Source organism: Vulpes vulpes, chromosome 16 (genome assembly GCF_048418805.1).
Source record: "Vulpes vulpes isolate BD-2025 chromosome 16, VulVul3, whole genome shotgun sequence".
In the NCBI taxonomy this organism is placed as follows: Eukaryota; Metazoa; Chordata; class Mammalia; order Carnivora; family Canidae; genus Vulpes; species Vulpes vulpes.
The window spans coordinates 47172772-47188778 of record NC_132795.1 but is presented as its reverse complement, the minus strand read 5'-3'; the positions used below and the strand labels follow the sequence as shown (position 1 = coordinate 47188778).

General features: G+C 48.9%; 1 protein-coding gene and 1 pseudogene across 45 annotated transcripts in view; one reads left to right on the top strand and one right to left on the bottom strand.

Annotated features, from left to right (window-relative positions):
• Positions 1-597: 597 nt before the first annotated feature.
• On the bottom strand, positions 598-1009 carry LOC112935853 (non-histone chromosomal protein HMG-17 pseudogene; annotated as a pseudogene).
• A 7708-nt stretch (positions 1010-8717) lies between these two features.
• The window catches only part of PPP6R2 (protein phosphatase 6 regulatory subunit 2), an 82662-nt gene continuing 75372 nt past the window's right edge, over positions 8718-16007 (top strand). For 11 of the 45 annotated variants that reach the window (XM_072742278.1, XM_072742273.1, XM_072742292.1 and 8 more), the window contains exons 1-2: positions 8767-9012; positions 10677-10763. The gene's annotated coding sequence lies outside the window, so the exon portion shown is untranslated. Of the gene's footprint in view, positions 9013-10676; positions 10764-15345; positions 15500-16007 lie in introns of all 45 variants that reach the window. The other 34 variants (XM_072742289.1, XM_072742285.1, XM_072742282.1 and 31 more) reach the window with 11 other exon arrangements.

Here is a 16007-nt window from a genome sequence, read left to right as displayed (position 1 = left end):
CCTTCTTCAATGGACTACCAAAATCAGAAAGCCACTATAAAACCCAGTGAAGTCTTCATGTGATGCTCTGAACAGGGAAAGTTTAGAGTGAGGGTTGACAGTTCATATTTAGCATGTTGTTTAACAACTTTTCACAAGCTGACCCTGACTTTCAGAAAATGAAATGAAAATGGCAGAATTATCAATCTGAAGATCCACAAGCTAAAAAAAGGAACTCTTTTGAGGGACGCCATCTCAGTGGTGACACCGTAAAGTCCAGATTGCCTGACATACTGGGAACCATTTCATGGGATCAGGTTCCAACAGGTCTCTGGGTTTAAGGGAGTCAAGTCTATGTTGAAGGCAGAGAGGGAGAAGAGGACATAAAAAAATGAATTTTAGTTTTTCCACACCACCAAGGTGGCTCATGTGTGTCAACATCAAGGAATCCCTCTTCCTGGGAGCCAAGAGGAAGTTTCTCAAAACTAGAAGGGGAAGGTGTTTTTCCCTCTTGTTATCAATGTAGCTTCGGAGATATTCTATTAGTGACATATGCCCTTCCCCCAAAACAACAATGAAGTGTTCCGTGTGTTAACAACATAGCTTAAAAAAAAAAAGTAAAACAAAATTCTGCATTTTTATAAAACTTGATAAAAAATAGTATTTCAAACTGTACAGTCACCAGAAGTACACAGTTATCAAAAATGCACACACTTCACTTGGCATCTCCAGCACCTTCAGCTTTCTGTGCCTGGTCTGTTTTGGCATCTCCATTTTCTGCAGGGTTATTTCCATCCTTGCCAGCATCAGCTTTCCCCTTTTTCCCTTTGGGTACCTTCTCTCCCTTTGCAGGGGCCTTTTTAGGCTTGGGCTCTGGCTTTGGAGGAGCAGGTTTAGCAGATAACCTTGCAGATCTTCTCTGTGGCTCATCCTTCACCTTGGCTTTATCTCCTTAGCATCCCCTTCAGCCTTTCTCTTGGGCATGGTGGCGACGGCGGCGGGACGTAAGCGCTAGACGCGGGGATGCGGCGGCACGTGGGCTTTGGCCGGTCCGGGGGTCGTTCTCGCCTCTTCTTCTTCACACTGCTCATAGGATTTAGCATGTAGTCATTCTATGTCATTACATTATATCTTTATTTCACTAAAAGGATACAAAATAAAATCAACAAAGAGAAAGACTCCTGGGGCAAATTTTCGGGGAGACCAGCCTCCAGGGTCCTTTCTCAGTGGAGTCCCAGAGGAGGTACTTTAAATGTGTCAATGAGTTGTGATAGGATGTGAAATGTTGCCAACCAGGGAAGTTCCTTAGAGAAGCTTATTGGGAGTTTGTATTTCTTTCCTAAGGCCTCTGTAACAAATTGATACAAATTAGGTGGCTTAAAACAACAGAAACGTATTGTCTTACAGTTTGGGAGGCAGAAGTCAGAAATCAAGCTGTCAGCAGGTTTGGTTCCTTCCCAGGGTTGGGAAAAAGGATTTGTTTCAGGCCTCTGTTAACTTCTGATTGCTGCCTGCAAACCTTGGTTGGATTGTAGATGTACCATCCTAATCTCTGTTTGTACATCACCTTCTCCTCTGTGTCTCTTCTTGATTTTTCTTAGAAAAAACTTGTCATTGGATTTAGGACTGCTCTTCCCACGCCCCCCCCCCCCCCACTCTGAATCGAGGATGATCTCAAGATCCTAACTTAATTACATCTGCAAAGACCCTTTTTCCACAGGTCACTTTGACAGGTTTGGGGTGGATATCTTTAGGGGAAGGAACACCATCCAGCTCCCTACAGGAACAGTCAGATAAGCAGCCGCTGTCCAGTGCCTGCCCAAATTCCAGATGCCCAGAAAGAAAATGGGTGGTCAGTAGAAGTCACATTGAGTTTAGACATTATGAGCCCCTCTGATCACTCCTTGGAGTGATGGGAACTCTCCTGAAATCCATGTTGCCAGATGCCCACCAAGGGTTAAGTTGGTAAGCAGGGGCTTTCTATGACTAAGTGGTTAGCCGGCTGCATCAGTTCTTTTCTGCACTCCCTTCTTTTGTTAGATTTATTCCTAAGTATTTTATTCATTTTGATACAATTGTGAATGGGATTTTTTCTTTCTTTTTAAAGTATAATTAACATGCAGTATTATGTTAGTTGCAGGTGTACAATATAGTGATTTAACAATTCTATATATTACTCAGTACTCATCACAATAAGTGTACTCTTAATCACAATCACCTATTTCACCCATCCACTCACCCACACTTTTCCTGTGAATGGAATATTTTTTCTTAAAAATTCTCAGGGGCACCTGGGTATTTCAGTCAGTTAAATGTCTGGCTCTTGGTTTTGGCTCAGGTCATGATATTGGAGTCCTGGAGCCCCTTATCAGGTCCTGTACTCAATAGGGGAGTCTGCTTCTCCCTCTCCCTTTGCTCATCCCCCCATAAATAAATTTAAAAATCTTAAAAAAATTTTTTTTCAGATTACTTGTTGCTGGCAAATAGAAGTATAACTGCTGTTTATCTATTGATATATCATCCTCTGACTTCAGTAAACTATTATTTCTAGTGAGGCTTTTTTTTTTTTTAATATAGATTCCTTAAGTTTTTTTTTTTTTTTTTTTTTTTTTTTTAGGATTTTATTTATTTACAGACAGTGTGTGTAAGAGCGGGGAGGTGGGCGCTCAATCTCACAACCCCAAGATCATGACCTGAGCCGAAACCAAGAGTTGAACACTTAACCGACTATGCCACCCAAGCGCCCCTTTCCTTATATATATATTTTTAAGATTTTATTATTTTAGAGAAAGAGGGACAGAGCATGGGGGGAGGTGCAGAAGGAGAGATAGACTCCCCGCTGAACAGGGAGCTTGATCCCAGGACCCTGAGATCACAACCTGAACCAGAGGCGTCTAGATGTCCAAATGACTGAGCCACCTAGGCGCACTGTCCCTTGTGATTTTTAAATAGATAATCATATCATCTGTGAATAAAGGTAATTTTGCTTCTTCCTTTCTTTTTTTTTTTATTTTAGGTTTATTTATTTACTCATGAGAGAGACAGAGATAGAGGCGGAGACACAGGCAAAGGGAGAAGCAGGCACCCTGTGGGGAGCCCAATGTGGGACTCATCCCAGGACCACATCCTGGGCCAAAGGCAGACACTCAACCACTGAGCCACCCAGGCATCCCTTGCTTCTTCCTTTCTAATATGTATGCCTTTAATTTTTTTCTTGCCTTATTGCACTAGCTGGAAACTTTTGTACAATGTAGAAAGATTTCAAATATTTCTTCTATTCCTTGTCTTTCTTTTCCTTCTGGTGTTCTCATCCCATGTCGGGTACACCTTTTGCAGCTGCCCCATCATCGTCTTTGGATGTTCTCTTCTGTGCTTTTCGGATTTTCTCTTTATTTTTCAGGTTTTTTAAAAGATTTTATTTATTTATTGAGAGAGAGAGAGACAGGCAGAGGCACAGGCAGAGGGAGAAGCAGGATCCATGCAGGGAGCCCGATGTGGGACTCCATCCCAGGTCTCCAGGATCATGCCTGAGCTGAAGGCAGCACCAAACCACTGAGCCACCTGGGCTGCCTGGTAGTGATACTTTTTACACGATGCTGAATTTGGTTCTTCATTCATTCCTGCTGATTTGCATGACCATCTTGTGTCATTTCCTTTCAGCTTGAGGAACTATCTTTGGTACTTCCTATAAGGCAGATCCGTCAGCAATGAATTTTCTATTTTGTCTGTGATCTCACCTTCATTTCTGAGGATTGTATTTTGGGGTATAGAATTTTTTCAGTGACAGGTTTTACTTTTCTTTGGCACTCTGGATGTGTCATTCTATTGCCTCATGGTCATTGTCCCCTTATGAGATTTCAGCTATTAGTTGTATCATTGTTACCCTTTATGTGATGGGCCATTTTACTCATGCTTTCATGGTTTCCTGTCATGACATGCAGGAATTTGGTGATGGCATACAGAAGTTTGGATCTCCCTGTGTTTCTCTCATGTGGGCCTATGGATCAGTAGTCTTATGAAGCCCTGGCTTCTGTCTGGCTGAAGTGTGGCTGTTCTTGTAGAACAGGATAGGACCACACTTCCTCCTGTACTGATGGCACACAGAAGGAAGTGTTTATTTTATTTAAGATTTTATATTATTTTAAGATGTTATTTATTTATTCATGAGAGACACAGAGAGAGGCAGAGACACGGGCAGAGGGATAGGCAGGCTCCCTGTGAGGAGCCCGATGCAGGACTTGATCCCAGGACCCCGGGGTCACACCCTGGGCTGAAGGCAGATGCTCACCTGCTGAGCCACCCAGGCATCCCCCAATATTTTATTATTTTTAAGTAATCTCTGCACCCAATATGGGGATCAAACTCATGACCCTGAGACCAAGACTCATATATTCTACTGAGCCAGCCAGGTGCCCCTGGGCAGCACTCATTTTACACCACAGTTTTACTTTTTTCAATTTATTGGTGAATAATTTTGCATTTGGTGTTCTTAGTGATAGAATTTATTTTATTTGATCCTCCTCCTGTGTCAGAAATACTGAATTCAGCTTGGCTCTATTTTCACCATTTTGTGTACACTATAAGGCAGTTTAGAAGAGAAGTCTGTTAGGGAGCCATACATATTAATATCTTTTTTTTTTTTTTTTTTTACAAATGCCTATCCAGCCTTTGTTTATTTTTTAATTTTTTTTTTTTTTTTTTTTTTTTTTTTTTATGATAGTCACAGAGAGATAGAGAGAGGCAGAGACACAGGCAGAGGGAGAAGCAGGCTCCATGCACCGGGAGCCCGACGTGGGATTCGATCCTGGGTCTCCAGGATCGCGCCCTGGGCCAAAGGCAGGCGCCAAACCGCTGCGCCACCCAGGGATCCCCCCATATTAATATCTTAAGAGCAATTACAGAAACAAGGATTGTGGTAGCTCTACATATTTTCTCTTTGCACATTACAGTGGGTTTTTAAAAAAGATTTTATTTGTTTATTCATGAGAGACCCAGAGAGAGGCAGAGACACAGGCAGAGGGAGAAGCAGGCTCCCTGCAGGGAGCCCGATGCAGGACTTGATCCCGGGACCTTGAGATCACACGCTGAGCTGAAGGCAGATGGTCAACCCCTGAGCCACCCAGGTGCCCCGCACATTACAGTATTTACTTGTCTATACCGACCATTTTCTTCTCTCTCCTTTCCAGTTTTTAAAATAAACAGGTGGTCAGGGGTTATCTAATATTTCACTTTAACATAAGGGCATAAGAATACTCAGTGGGACGGAAACAGAATTCAAGGAGTACGGAATGCAGTCAACCGTTGATACAGGAGCGTCTGTGACTGCAGGTGTGCTCATCAATGCTTATTCTTCACCTGTAATAAGGACACATGCATCTTTTAGGTGAAAATAAAGCGTTGTTTTGTTGGTTTTTTTTTTTTTCAAAGATTTTATTTATTCATGAGAGACACAGAGAGAGAGAGGAGCAGACACAGGCAGAGGGAGAAGCAGGCTCCATGCAGGGGCCCTGACGCGGGACTCGATCCTGGGACCCTAGGGTCACGCCCTGCGCCAAAGACAGATGCTCAACCGCTGAACCACCCAGGCGTCCCTGTTTTGTTGTTGAGTGGACATTCAAGTATGTTTGAAAGGATGCAAACAGAACCCAACTATTCAGAGGGTCAGATGCTACCTGTTTTCCATTTATGCTTCAGCTCCAAATCCACTTCTGCTTGCTTGCTTGCAATAATGGAGCTGGATCCTAGAAGCATTTCTCTTCTGCCTTTGGCAGGATGTTAGGTTTTGCTGGTAGAGAGTGTTGGAGAGTCCTGGTCTAGGTGTGCATTCTTTTTCTTCTCCCACTGGGCAGCTGCCAGAGCCACATGTGGGAGACTTGGAGTGGTGTTGCCTCTGTGAATGGCTTCCTACTCAGTTCAGCATCAGGCTGTGGGCAAATTCTCAGGGAATCTCATAGACCCCCCCCCCCAGCAGGAGGCTTTCCAGGCTTAGCTGGCCTGCACCTTGGAGAGCTGTATTCCTGTCCATCAGCCTCTGCTCATATCACTGCTATCCCTGGACAACCCAGGGAATGTCTGTTGTCCACTAGGCTGCAGCCACACAACCCAGCAACACAGCATGAATTCCCACCTTGGGGAGGGAACCTCCCTTCAAATTATGGAGGGAAGTCTGTAGACAACTTTCTTGACTATGGAGTTCTCTTTACTCCTTTGTAATTCATCTCCTGCTATTGGTAATTTTTATTTAATTTTTTATTTTAAAAAATATTTTATTTATTCATTCATGAGAGACACAGAGAGAGGTAGAGACGCAGGCAGAGGGAGAAGCAGGCTCCATGAAGGGAGCTCCATGTGGGACTTGATCCCGGGTCTCCAGGATCACATCTTGGGCCAAAGGCAGGCGCTAAACCCCTAAGCCACCCAGGCGTCCCTATTGGTAATTTGTATATCAAACTTTCTGTGGTGAAGTCATTTTATGGTTTTTGTCCTGCTATTGGACTGTGACTACTGACACAAGAAGGAAGAAACCAAGCAGGGAAAGGCTATGAAGTGTGCTTGTGTGCACAGGGACATGTGTGCACGTGTGTGTGCAGGCTTGAGATTTGAAGTAGAGGGTCAGGGTAACCCTCACTGAGAAGGGGACAAGGGAGGAGGATCTAGGAGGTAATTTAGTAAGCACAAAAATGACCAGAGGAAAGCGTGGGTGCGAGGGCTGTGGTCGGAGGTCATCATGATCAGAACCCAATGAACTAGGGGCAGTGTATGGAAACGGGAACACATCACATAGAACCTTGTGAGTAACGGCAAGGACTTGGGTTTCTGGCCATGCCAGATGAGGGCTGGGGAGGGACGGGATGGGCTTGTTCTCTTTGGATCTCTCTAGGTGTAAGCTATGCTGCTGGAAGCTGCTCTCTGGCAAGAATGCCAGAACAGAAGCAGGAATGCATTGGGAGGCTGCTGTGTAGGTAAGAGAAACTGGTCTTGGACCCGGGTGTGCTTGTGCAGAGTTGGCCATACTTAAAAGTGGAGGAATGGGACGCCTTGATGGCTTAGCACTTAAGCTCTGCTTTCTGCTCAGGGCGTGATCCTGGAATTCATGGATTGGGTCCCACATCGGGCTCCCTAAGGGGAGCCTACTCCTCCCTCTTCATGTGTCTCTGCCTCTCTTGAATAAATAAATACATTTTTTTTTTTTTTAAGTGGAAGGATTTGCTGATAATTCCAGTGTGGAATCTAAGAGAAGGGTCCAGGCTGACCCCAGGCAGTCTGGCCTGAGCATAGGAAGAACACCGAGATAGAGGGTTGCAGGCGTTCACATAGAAAAACCAGTGGGACCATCTCTGGTTGGTCCTCTGGCCCTGATCCCCCTTTCTGCAGCTCAATCTGCTGCGAGGGCCTTCGAGGGGCCTTTCTTTGCACGGCTGGCAGGGCGCTTATCCTCTTGGTTGTAGGGCCAATCCATTTTTTTTTAAAGATTTTATTTATTCATTTCAGAGAGGGAGAAGGAGGAAGAAAAAGGGAAAGAGAATCTGAAACAGACTGCGCTGAGCGCAGATCCCAACCCGGGGCTGGATCCCCCACCGCGAGGTCACCCCCCGAGGTGAAGCCAAGAGTTGGATGCTCAACTGACTGAGCCACCCCTGCGCTGAGCGGATGCTTTTTTTCTTTTCTTTTTTTTAGCTCCCAACTCCTGGAAGTTCACCCTGCAGAACTGGCCAGGTGCCTGGCCTGCAGGGTGCCAGGGAAAAGTGCTCAGGCGGAGAGCTCTTCCTCTTCGCAGATGTTCTGCTCTAAGGCCAGCCGAGGGGAAGCCGTGCCTGCGCCCCTCCCCTCCCCCCCCCCCCCCCCCCGCCGCCGAGCCGCCGAGCCGCTGGGCGGGAGCACGCCCCGACTTTGGAGGATAGCCCCCCCCAGCCTAGCTCCCCAGGCCGCCCCCGGCCCCGAGCACGTGACGTTGCAGGGGACGCGGCCCGCGAGCTGCAGGTCAGCCAGCCCTCAGGGCTGCACCGCAGCACCGTCCGCGCGGATCCGAGTTAATGAATCTCGTTCGCAGACTGGTTGGTCTGGGTGCTACGCGGCCCCTACTTGAGTTGCGCAGCCCCCCGAGAACCGCGGGGCACGGGGTCAGGCGCCAGCCGGGTCCGGGCGCAGGGGCTTCCGCGGGGCACACAGGCGCCCGCGGCTGACCCCCGCGTGCCCGGGACTTCGGGGCGCATCCAGGGGCGATGAGGGGAGGGCCGCCGACGACCCGGAGCCGCCGCCCCAGGTGCGCGGTTCTCACGTCGCCTCTGGCCCCTGCAGGGGCGGTTCTGCGGCCGATCAGGCATCCGGACCAATCCGTGCTACGTCAGCAGGACCAGCGATCGGAGAAGGCCGCCCCGCCCCACGTGAGCGCGCGCCGCGCCCCGCCCCGCCCCTCAGCCCCGTCCCCCAGCCCCGTCCACGTGAGCGAGCGGCCCGCCCAGGTCCGGCCCTGCGCGCCGCATAGCCCCGCCTCCGCTGCGTCCACGTGAACGCCCGCCCCGCCGCGCAGCCCACCCTCGCCGCGCCCACGTAAGCAAGCAGCCTGCCCCGCCCCCGCCGCGCCCACGTGAGCGAGCGGTTCGCCCCGCCCCGCCGCGCGGCCCCGCCCCGCCGCGCAGCCCCGCCCCGCCGCGCAGCCCCGCCCCCGCAACGTCTACGTGAGCGCGCGCCACGCCATGCAGCCCCGCCCCCGCCGCGCCCACGTGAGCGAGCGCCCCGCCCCCGCCCCGCCGCGCGCCCCCGTGCCAGACACCGCCCCCCGGCGTGCGCGCGCGCTCCCGCCGTCGCCGCCGCCATTTTGGAGCGACCCCCTCGCTGCCCGCGGCCCGAGCCGGTCTAGAGCCGCCGGCCGGCCCGCGCCGTGTCCGTGGGCGCCGTGTCCGTGGGCGCCGCGCCCGGCCGGGCCCATGTGCGTGCGGCTAGCCCCAAGCCGCCCGGGCTTCGCCTCCGCCAGCGCCCTGGCCTCCATCCGGGCCTCCGAGGAGCCGCCTCGACGCCCGGCCCGCGGGGCAGGTGAGTGGGGCCGCCCGCCGCGGCTCTTCCCGGCCGCGCCCGCCCCCTGCCAGTGGTCACGCGGCCCGTGTGCCCTCCCGTGGGCCGCCCTCCCGGCGGGCGCCCCAGGGCGCTGTCCACCGCACGGCGTCCACCTGTCAGTGGCCGGCGCGCTGTTGCCCCTGTCAGGGCTCCCCGCTCGGCCCCGCTCCTTCCCGAGGCGGTGTCCGCTTGCCCCCGGCGCCGCTGCCTCGCAGTCCGTGTCCCTGTGTCCTGACCCCCAAGTGCTCTCCTCCTCCTCGAGTCGTGCGCGTCGGTGCCCTGGGCAGTGCCCCCCCCCCGGTCCCCCTCCGCCCGCACCTCCTCGCGGCCGCTGCGCTCCGCCCCTGCCTGTGCGGTGGCGGCCCGAGCCGTAGAGTCCTAGCTCTGCGGTGCTCTATCCCGGCGGTGCTCTTCTCCCTCGCGGTGCCCCCAGCCCCCGGCGGTGCTGTAACCCCCCGTGGTGCCTTAACCCCGGCGGTGCCCTAATTCCGGCAGTGCTCTACCCCGCCCCCGCGATGCCCCCAGCCGCTGGTGGTGCCCTAACACTCGGCGGTGCCCACCCTACCTGTTGCCCACTGTCGTCACCGCCTTGCTCCTCCTCCTGTCGCCCGTGTGGTTTCAGGGCCCCCCCCGGGGGTCCCCAGCCACCGTCCCTGTGTCCCTGCCCGCACGCGCCCTCCTGGCCCCCCTTCCCGGCCCCCACCGGCCCTGGGGTGTCCTCCACACACCCCCGCCTGCCGCTCTGTCCTTGCAGCCTGGCAGCAGCGCCCACCCACTTGTTACTGACAGCCCTTGGCCCGCATCCCAGGCGCCCCGGGCCCTTCTGCTCGGTTCCCCTCCCGCTTCCGTCGCTGCCCTCCTGCCCCGTCCCTGTGGCCTCACAGTGCTGGAGCCCTCACGGACACGCAGCCGTTCTCTCTGGTCCACGCCCCTTGCTTTCTGGTGGCTCTTCCATTTTGGCCTTTCTGACTCCCAATGGCGGGGCTCTGGGCGGTGAGAAGCAGCTAGGTGTGGGAAGAGTTGGGATGGTGGTGGATGTTCTCTAGGAACCGGCATCAGACCGGGAGGGGGAGGGGGAGGTGACTAGGAGCCAGGTGGGCCGTGGACCTGACTGTCCGCTCTTCCCTGTGGGCTGTGAGCCTGGGATGGACGAGGAGCTGGGGCGCCCACAGAGGGGGAGAAGGGAGGGGGAGGTGTTGGCAGTGGGTGTGGTTGGGGCTTAGACCTTGGGGCCCCCTTAGAGATTTTGGAGGCAGAGCTCGGGGACTTGCAGAGAGATTAGAAGAGGGCGCGTGAGGTTCTGGGCTTCTCCGTGGCACCGCTCACTGGGTTGGGGCCACAGGGGAGGGCGGCAGGAGCAGGGTGGTGTTCCAGGTTGGAGGTGGAAAGTAAGGTTTTCTCTTGGTTCCAAGTAGTGGGAGAAGTCTGACACATCCAAGGGGCATTAGCAAGAAGGTATCTCGCAGAAGAATCTGGAGCCCAGAGGAGAGCTCCTGCCGCGGGTGTGGCGATCTCAGCACAGGGGTAACGGCAGCGGATGCACACAGATCTGCAGTGTGTGCTGCTCCTTGGAGTGCTATGTGTGAACTGTTTGTCCTCACAAGAACTCTGGGGTGTAGGAACTATTATCACCCATTTTGCAGGTGAAGAACAGATATACAACAAACAGGTGGTTGACTGAGGATTTATATCTCAGCCGGCTGACTAAACCTCTCCTTCTTTTTCGTTGGGTAAGGAAAAGGCTACCTTTCAAAATACTTAAGTTTTTGAATAATGATGGTAGGTGATTTTATATCAGGCATTTTTGTGGACACACATGCATGTGTTCCAGTAAAGCTTTATTTAGGAAAACAAGCCCAGGAACTTTTTAAAGTGTGTTACAAGGGACTGACGCTTGGGTGGCTCAGTGGTTGAGCATCTATCTGCCTTGGGCTCAGGTGGTGACCCCCGGGGTCCTGGGATCGAACCCCTCATTGGGCTTCCTGCAGGGAGCCTGCTTCTCCCTCTGCCTGTGTCTCTGCCTCTGTTCTGTGTGTCTCTTGTGAATAGATGAATAAAATCTTTTAAAAAGAAGTAAAGAAGTAAGATGGTATATGTAACATTATTACTTTTTTAAGATTTTATTTACTTATTCATGAGACAGAAAGAAGCAGAGACACAGGCAGAGGGAGAAGCAGGCTCCATGCAGGGAGCCCAATGCGGAACTCGATCCCAGGACCCCAGGATCACACCCTGGGCTGAAGGTGGCACTAAACCACTGATCCATCCAAGGGCTCTTTAACAGACTTTTTTTTTAAATTAATTAATTTATTTCTTTACTCATGAGAGACACCCACAGAGAGAGAGAGGCAGAGACACAGGCAGAGGGAGAAGCAGGCTCTGTGCAGGGAGTGCAGGGAACTGGACGTGGGGCTCGATCCCAGGACTCCAGGATCACAGCCTGGGCCAAAGGTGGCGCTAAACTACTGAGCCCCCTGGGCTGCCCTATAACAGACATTTTGATGTAAAGTGGGTACATGATTTGCACAGAATTTACCATAAACCAGTGTGAAATTTTCTGTTTTGACATCTAAACCAGTAAGCATTTAGGCCCCCCCCCCTGCTCGACTCCTAAGCATTTACTTCCTAAAACAACTTAATGACTTAGTCTTAACATTTCTGTTAATATGTGAGGATACTGAAGCACAAGTTAAGGAATGTCCCCAAGGTCACAATAAATAAATGGGAGACCCAGGACTCAGCTCAGGTGGTCAGACTCTAGAGCTTGTGCTTTCCACTCTCCCCTCCTGTGGGTGGCTCATGCACAGGGTAACCTGCAGTAGGTATGTGAAGTGGGTCTCGTTCTCACAGCATTTCTCAAGCATCCTCAGCCATCCTCTTGGAAATCATGTCATATCCATGGACAGCAAGCAGCCTTCTTTTTAACACAGAATGTACAATCTTTTATTTATTTAAAAAAAAAGATTTTATTTATTTATTCACGAAAGAGGCAGAGACATAGGCAGAGGGAGAAGCCATCTCCTTGTAGGGAGCCTTATGTGGGACTGAATCCTGGAATCCTGACCTGAGCCAAAGACAGCTGCTCAATCCCTGAGCCACCCAAGCGCCCCTCTTTTATTTCTTTTGTTTGTTTTTAAAGATTTTATTTATTCATGAGAGAGACAGAGAGAGCGGCAGAGACATATAGGCAGAGGAAGAGGTAGGCTCCATGCAGGGAGCCCGATGTGGGACTCGATCCCGGGTCTCCAGGACCACACCATGAGCCTAAGGCAGGCGCTAAACCACTGAGCCACCCAGGGATCCCAATTTCTTTTTTTTTTTTTTTTTTTTTTTTTTTTTTTAATTTTATTTATTTATGATAGGCACACAGTGAGAGAGAGAGAAGCAGAGATATAGGCAGAGGGAGAAGCAGGCTCCATGCACCGGGAGCCCGACGTGGGATTCGATCCCGGGTCTCCAGGATCGCGCCCCGGGCCAAAGGCAGGCGCCAAACCGCTGCGCCACCCAGTTTTTTTTTTTTTTTTTTTTTTTTTTTTTTTTTTTTCCAGGGATCCCAATTTCTTTAAAAAATATTATGAGGCGCCTGGGTGGCTCAGATGGTTAAGTGTTTGCCCGGCTTACGTTGTGATTCTGGGTCCTGGAATCAAGCCCACATTGGGCTCCTTGCTCAGTGGGGAGCCTGCTTCTCTCTCCTGCCCCTTCCCCCACTGGGTACACTTGCATGCACTCTCTTTCTCTGCTTTCTCAAATCTTTGAAAAAAATTCCACTACTAAAAATTACTGAATTTTTTACTTCCAATGAAATGCGTAGATCTTAAATATATATTTGATGAATTTTGAAAAATGTGTACACCAGTGTGTCTATCACTCATGTCAAGATATAGAACATTTTTGTCATCCTCAAAGCTTCCTTGTGTCCCTTTTCAGTTACTACAACCAACCTCCAAATCCTGAGGCAACCATTGTTCTGCTTTCTGTCATTATAGATTAATTTTACAGGTTCTCCAACATATGGAGATTCTTTCATATGAAAGAAATCATAAAGTGTATGGTATGCTCTTTTGTGTCTGTCTTCTTTTGCTCAATGTCATGCTTTTGAGATTTGTTTATTTACTTTTTTTAAGTAATCTCTGTGTCCAGTGTGGGGCTAACTCACGACTCTGTGATCAAGAGTTTCACACTCCACCAACTGAGCTAGTCGGGTGCCCCTTGAGATTCATTGATTTAAATGCCTGTATCTGTAGTTTGTGCTTTTTATTTGAGTAGTATTCATTTGTATGAAAATTTATTTCTTTTTCTATTGATGGATACTTGGATTGCTTTCACTTTTTGGCTCTCATGACTAAAGTTAAGATTCTCATGCATGTCTTTTGTGGATATGTAGTATTTCTTTTGGGTAAATATTTAGGAGTGGAATTGCTGGGTCATACTATAGATATATGTTTAACTTTTTTAGAACCTACCAAACTATTTTCCAAACTGGTAACCGTTTTACACACCCACCCACCAGCAGTGTATGCGAGTTCCAGTTTTTCCACATCTGTGCCAGTCCTTGGTATTGTCAGTCTTTTTAATTTTAGCTATTCAGGTGGTAGTGATAATCTCACTGTGGTTTTAATTTGCTTTTTTCTGATGAATAATGATGGTGAACAACTGTTTGGTTTTGGTGAACAATTTTTAAGATTTTATTTTAGAGACCGTGCATGTGCTCTTGCAAGTGCTTTGGAGGAAGGGACAGAGGAGGAGGGAGAGGGACAAGCAGACTCCATGTTGAGCTGGAGCCGTGGCATGGGCCTCCATCTCATGAGATCATGACCCGAGCAGAAATCAAGAGTCAGATGCTTAATGACTGCCACCCAAGCGCCCCTTGGTAGACAACGTTTTGTATGCTAGTTGGCTACTTATATTTTTCTTGCGAAGTGTGAGGTTTTTTATCCACTGTTTATTGGATTGTTTGTTTTTTAAATATTTTTACTTATTTATTTTTTTAGAGTACATGTTCGAGTGGGGGTAGGGACAGAGGGAAAGAGAGAGACTTTGTGCTAAGTGTGGAGCCCAACATGGGCTGATCCCGTGACCGCACAAGCTGAAACCAAGAGTCCGATGCCCAATCGACTAAGCCCCCCGCCCCAGGTGCCCATGATTGTTTTTTGTTGTTGTTCATTTTAAGAGTTAAAAAATGTGCATATGCTGATCTTTATGATGTATTTGTGTATAAGGAGTCCATTTTTTTTTAAAGATTTTATTTATTCATAGAGACACAGAGAGAGAGAGAGAGAGAGGGGCGCAGAGACACAGGCAGAGGGAGAAGCAGGCTCCATGCAGGGAGCCCGATGTGGGACTCGATCCCAGGTCTCCAGAATTACACCCCGGGCTGTAGGCAGCGCCAAACCACTGTGCCACTGGGGCTGCCCAAGGAGTCCATTTTTTTTTCTATTTTATGATTTGTCCTTTTTCGTTTTTTAAAATTTTATTTAGTTTCAGGGACGGCTGGGTAGCCCAATGGTTGAGCATCTGCCTTCAGCTCAGGTTGTGATCTTGGGGTCCTGGGATGAGTCCCACATCAGGCTCCCGCTGCAGGGAGTCTGTGTCTCTGCCTCTGTGTATCTCATGAATAAATAAATAAAATCTTTAAAAAATTTTTTTAATTTACTTTTTTGGAAGTAATCTCTGTACACAACATGGGGCTTAAACTCATGACCCAAGATCAAGAATTGCATGCTCTGGGGATCCCTGGGTGGCTCAGCGGTTTGGCACCTGCCTTTGGCCCAGGGTGCAATCCTGGAGTCCCGGGATCGAGTCCCGCGTTGGGCTCCCAGCATGGAGCCTGCTTCTTCCTCTGCCTCTCTCTTTCTCTGTGTGTATCATAAATAAATGAATAAATCTTTAAAAGAAAAAAATCGGCTACCCCAAGTTTCTTTTAAAAAAAAAAAATTGCATGCGCTATTGATTGAACCAGTCAGGCACCTCTTGCTTGTTTTTTTCTTTTTTTTTTTTTTTTAAAGGTTTTTATTTATTCATGAGAATACACAGAGAAGAGAGAGAGGCCCAGGGCGCGATCCTGGAGACCCGGGATCGAATCCCACGTTGGGCTCCCGGTGCATGGAGCCTGCTTCTCCCTCTGCCTATGTCTCTGCCTCTCTCTCTCTCTGTGTGTGTGTGTGTGTGTGTGACTATCATAAATAAATTAAAAAAAATAAATAAATAAATAAAATAAAAAAATAAAAAAATAAAAAAATAAATTGCATGCGCTATTGATTGAACCAGTCAGGCACCTCTTGCTTGTTTTTTTCTTTTTTTTTTTTTTTAAAGGTTTTTATTTATTCATGAGAATACACAGAGAAGAGAGAGAGGCAGAGACACAGGCAAAGGGAGAAGCAGGCTTCACGCAGGGAGCCCGACGTGGGACTCGATCTTTTCTCTTAATGATGTCTTGTGATGAACAGAAAATTTTAATTTGGTTGAGGTAAAAAAAGTTTGTCAATATATTTTTTTTACATTTATTATTATATTTAGTAATCTCTACATCTGATGTGGGGCTTAAACTTACAACCCCAAGATCAGGAGTGGTATTCTCCTGAGCCAGCCAGGTGGCCTGTCAGTATTTTTTTTTTTTTTAATGTTTATTATGTGTTCTAACAAAATTTTGCCTACACCCAGTGTTGTGAAGACATTGTCTTTTTCTTTTTCTTTTTTTTAAATTTATTTATTTGAAAGAGAGCACAAGTAAACGAGCGCACAAGTGGGAGGGGCACAAGAGGGAGAGAGAATCCCAAGTGGACTCTGCCCCAAGCATGGCTCCATATCACAACCGTGAGCTCACAACCTGAGCTGAAACTAAGAGTTGAATGCTTAACTATTTCATCTAAGTGTCCCCCTTCTTTTTTGTAAAAGTTATTTATTTAAAAAAAAATTTTTTTTTTAAGATTTTATTTTTAAATAATTTCTACATCCAACTTGGGGCTTGAACTTGC